The following is a 5,607-nucleotide window of genomic DNA, read 5'->3' as shown; positions in this document are numbered from 1 at the left end:
TTCTTAAAAGCCTTATATTTGAAGTAATTCTGCAAATTCATTGATTCAAAAATGCCTGGAGACAAAAACTTCATTACAACAAGGAGTATCACTATATGGATGAAGGCCAAGGTACAGACGATCAGGTCATGAGGCTTAGACCTTTGACACAGAGTGTGGAAATGGGAAAGAACAGAAAAAAGCTGTTGGCTAAGATTACAATGCCAGCTGAAGAGAAAACAACATTTTTAATAATAACATATGTAAAAAGTATATTTATATTAATAACATGGAGAAACATATTTTGTATATCTGAAAAATAATAATAGATCTCAGCCAGGCACCATGGTTCATGCCTGTAATTCCAGCTCTTTGGGAGGCCAAGGTGGGTAGATCATGAGTTCAGGAGTTGAAAATCAGCCCGGGCAATATGATGAAACCTCGTTTCTACTAAAAGAAAAAAATACAAAAATTAGCTGGGTGCGGTGGTGGGCATTGGTAATCCCAGGTACTAGGCTGTGGCAGGAGAATTCCTTGACCTCAGGAGGTGGAGGTGGCAGCGAGCCGAGATCTCACCACTGCACTACAGCCTGGGTGACAGAGCAAGACTCCAACTCGGAGGGGGAGGGGGAAAAGAATAATAAATCTCACATTATCAGTGAGATTCTAAAGTTGTCAAAATAGTTCTTTTTATTTTTATTTTGCCTATTTGTTATTGGTAAAATCGATCACATTAATTTTTGATAATTCAGCCTTTATATTACTTTCTACAAAAAAGTGCAAGACCAGCATATTTAAAATTATGCCTCCATAGGGGGCAGACTGTCTATATTCCTCATGCACCTGGGCCCCCTGTTTTAGAAACTACATTCTCATTGCCCTGCATTCTCTCACTTTATATTCAGTCCCAAAATAGTGACAATCATTTAGAATTAATATTATTCGTTCAGTTAATGAATACAAGTGTATGTTAATGTGGAAGGATCACTCAAGTAAACAATTTTTATAAAAATCCATTTGAAAACTTACATCCCAACACTTGGATGTATTTTATTCTTTATGTATCTTCCACATTTTTTAACCCTTGAGATTATATTGAACCCATTGTGACATTTTATAATCTCTCTATATTTCACTAGGAGATTAGTAATATTGACCTTACCTGAAACCTTTTATTCTGTTTGTCATGAATTGTAAGATGTCCTCAGTATCTGGAAATTTGAACATCAATGTCTTTTTGAGGAATGGACATATACTACAAACTAGTTTAAAACAAGGACATGTATTTGAAGCATACATAATAAGTACTTACATATGTACAAAAACAATAATTTACAACATATGCTTGACATAGTAGAAGAAATTACAGAAGAATTGGTAAAGTAAATTAAAATGGAGATGAGACCTGAAAAATCCTGAGTAGACAAAACCAGTTAGACCTCATAAGTGACCTCACCCTTATGTAACAAAGTTATTTGCTAACATAAGCAAAACTTGAGTTATTTCTTGCAGAGGCCTATATTAAAGAAGAGCAGAACTTAATCTCAATGAATCAGAAGTTGTCAACCAACTTATACAACTGGGAATTTTCCAACGAGGTAATAAACAGGAAATGTTGTAACAGCAACCAATCAAATTTTTTTCCTGCTTTTGCATATACCCAATAAACACTTTCCTCTGACACTTTGCCATCCAAACAATAAAACTCTTTCTGTCTTGTGTTTTCTAAATTATGAATTGCTTCTTAAATAAACTCAAACTTCTTTGAGCCTTAGTTTACTTTTTAAGAGGATAAAATAAAATAAACTACTTAGGAATGACTCTAACAAAACTGTGTATAGCACATAATAAATACCATAAAAAGTACCTGAAATATACAATTGTAGATATAAACAAATAAAAACACTACCAAGTGCAGAAGAAAGCATCTTAGTCTTCTCAGGATGTTATGACAAAATACCTTAGACTGGATAATGTAAAAACAGAGACATATTGCTCACAGTTCTATCGACTAGAAAGTTAAAAATCAAGGCATCACAAATTCAGTGTCTGGTGAGGGTTCTGTTTCCTACAGGTGGCACCGTCTAGCTATGTTCCCACATGGCAGAAGGGACAAGAATATTCCTTTCAACTTCCTTCACATAGGCACTCATTTTGTTCATTAGCATGCAGGCCTCCTGACTTAACTTTCTCAAAGGTCCCATAACTAATACTATCACACTGAATACATATGTGGATTAAATTTTTACATATGAATATGGAAGGTGAGGAACACAAGTATTCAGACCACAGCAGAAAATTAATAAGCAATAATAATTGGAGTGGACAGTATTATTAATATTTGGGTTGTGGGAATTTTAGGTTTTTATCACAAAGGTTAGAAAATGGTTTGTCCTTGGCCAGGTGCAGTGGCTCATGCCTGTAATCCCAGCACTTTGGGAGGCAAAGGCAGGTGGATCATGAGGTCAGGAGATCTAGATCATGCTGGTTAACATGGTGAAACCCAGTCTCTACTAAAACTACAAAAAAATTGCTGAGCATGGTGGCAGGTGCTTGTAGTCCCAGCTACTCAGGAGGCTGAGGCAGGAGAATGGTGTGAACCCAGGAGGCAGAGCTTGTGGTGAGCCAAGATCACATTTGTGCACTCCAGCCTGGATGACAGAGTGAATTCCATCTCAAAAAAAAAAAAAAAAGTTTATCCTTTAAAACACATTAACAGCAGTTCCAAGATGGCCGAATAGGAAAAGCTCCAGTCTACAGCTCCCAGCCTGAGCAACACAGAAGACGGGTGACTTCTGCATTTCCAACTGAAGTACCGGGTTCATCTCACTGGGGCTTGTCAGACAGTGGGTGCAGGACAGTGGGTGCAGCCCACCGAGCAGAAGCCAAAGCAGGTGAGGCATCGCCTCAGCCAGGAAGTGCAACGGGTCAGGGAACTCCCTTTCCTAGCCAAGGGAAGCTGTGACAGATGGCACCTGGAAAATTGGGTCACTCCCACCCTAATACTGCGCTTTTCCAACGGTCTTAGCAAATGGCACACCATGAGATTATATCCAACGCCTGGCTCAGAGGGTCCCATGCCCTCAGAGCCTGGCTTATTGCTAGCACAGCAATCTGAGATCAAACTGCAAGGTGACAGCGACGCTGGGGGAGGGGCGCCCACCATTGCTGAGGTTTGAGTAGGTAAACAAAGCAGCTCGGAAGCTCCGGCAGCTCTCGAACTGGGTGGAGCCCACCACAGCTCAATGAGGCCTGCCTGCCTCTCTAGACTCCACCTCTGGGAGCAGGGCATAGCTGAACAAAAGGCAGCAGAAACCTTTGCAGACTTAAATGTCCCTGTCTGACAGCTTTGAAGAGAGTAGCAGTTCTCCCAGCATGGAGTTTGAGATCTGAGAACGGACAGACTGCCTCCTCAAGTGGGTCCCTGATGCCCGAGTAGCCTAACTGGGAGGCACCCCCCAGTAGGGGAAGACTGACACCTCACAGGGCCAGGTACCCCTCTGAGATGAAGCTTCCAGAGGAGTGATCAGGCAGCAACATCTGCTGTTCAGCAATTTTGGCTGTTCTGCAGCGTCCACTACTGATACCCAGGCAAACAGGTTCTGGAGTGGACCTTCAGCAAATGCCAACAGACCTGCAGCTCAGGGTCCTGACTGTTAGAAGGAAAACTAACAAGCAGAAAGGATATCCACACCACATGTAAAACCGCATCTTACACCACAATCATCAAAGACCAAAGGTAGATAAAACCACAAGGTTGCGCAAAAAAACAGCAGAAAAGCTGAAAATTCTAAAAATCAGGAACACAGATCCTCGCCACCAATGGAACAAAGCTGGATGGAGAATGACTTTGACGAGTTGAGAGAAGAAGGCTTCAGATGATCAAAGTTTTCCAAACTAAAGGAGGACGTTCAAACCCATTGCAAATAAGCTAAAAACATAGTAAAAAGATAGACGAATGGCTAACTAGAATAATCAGTGTAGAGAAGTCCTTAAATGACCTGATGGAGCTGAAAACCGTGGCATGAGACCTACGTCATGAATGCACAAGCTTCAGTAGCCAATTCGATGAACTGGAAGAAAGGATATCAGTGATTGAAGACCAAATGAATGAAATGAAGTGAGAAGGGAAATTTAGAGAAAAAAGAGGAAAAAGAAATGAACAAAGCCTCCAAGAAAAAATGGGACTATGTGAAAACACCAAATCTGTGCCTGATTGCTGTAATTGAATGTGACAGGGAGAATGGAAACAAGTTAGAAAACACTCTGCAGGATATTATCCAGGAGAACTTCCCCAAACCTGCAAGACAGGTCAACATTCAAATTTAGGAAACGCAGAGAACACCATAAAGATTCCCCCTTGAGAAGAGCAACTCCAAGACACATAATTGTCAGATTAACCAAAGTTGAAATGAAGGAAAAAATGTTAAGGGCAGCCAGAGGGAAACGTCAGGTTACCCACAAAGAGAGCCCATCAGACTAATAGTGGATCTCTCAACTGAAACTCTCCAAGCCAGAAGAGAGTGGGGGCCAATGTTCCACATTCTTAAAGAAAAGAATTTTCAACCCAGAATTTCATATCCAGCCAAGCTAAGTTTCATCAGTGAAGGAGAAATAAAATCCTTTACAGAGAGGCAAATGCTGAGATGTTGTCACCACCAGGCCTGCCCTACAAGAGATCCTGAAGGAAGCACTAAACATGGAAAGGAACAACTGGTACCAGCCACTGTAAAAACATGCCAAATTGTAAAGACCATCAATACTAGGAAGAAACTGCATCAGCTAATGAGCAAAATAACCAACTAACACCATAATGACAGGATCAAATTCACACAAATGTCAATGGGCTAAATGTTCCAATTAAAAGACACAGACTGGCAAATTGGATAAAGCGTCAAGACCCATCAGTTTGCTGTATTCAGGAGACCCATCTCACATGCAGAGACACACATAGACTCAAAATAAAGGGATGGAGGAAGATCTACCAAGCAAACGGAAAACAAAAAAAGGCAGGGGTTGCAATCCTAGTCTCTGATAAAACAGACTTTAAACCAACAAAGATCAAAAGAGACAAAGAAGACCGTTATATAATGGTAAAGGGATCAATTCAACAAGAAGAGCTAAGCATCCTAACTGTATATGTACCCAATACAGGAGCACTCAGATTCATAAAGCAAGCCCTTAGAGACATACAAAGAGACTTAGACTCCCACACAATAATTATGGGAGACTTTAACACCCTACTGTCAACATTACACAGATCAATGAGACAGAAAGTTAACAACGGTACCGAGGAATTGAACTCAGCTCTTCAACAAGTAGACCTAATAGACATCTACAGAACTCTCCACCCCAAATCAACAGAATATACATTCTTCTCTGCACCACATCACACTTCTTCCAAAATTGACCACATAGTTGGAAGTAAAGCACTCCTCAGCAAATGTACAAGAACAGAAATTATAACAAACTGTCTCTCAGACCCCAGTGCAAACTAGAACTCAGGATTAAGAAACTCAATCAAAACCTCTCCACTACATGGAAACTGAACAACCTGCTCCTGAATGACTACTGGGTACATAACGAAATGAAGGCAGAAATAAAGATGTTCTTTGAAATCAATGAGAA

Source organism: Mandrillus leucophaeus, unplaced genomic scaffold (assembly GCF_000951045.1).
Source record: "Mandrillus leucophaeus isolate KB7577 unplaced genomic scaffold, Mleu.le_1.0 Scaffold1575, whole genome shotgun sequence".
Lineage (NCBI taxonomy): Eukaryota > Metazoa > Chordata > Mammalia > Primates > Cercopithecidae > Mandrillus > Mandrillus leucophaeus.
This window is presented reverse-complemented; position numbering follows the sequence as displayed.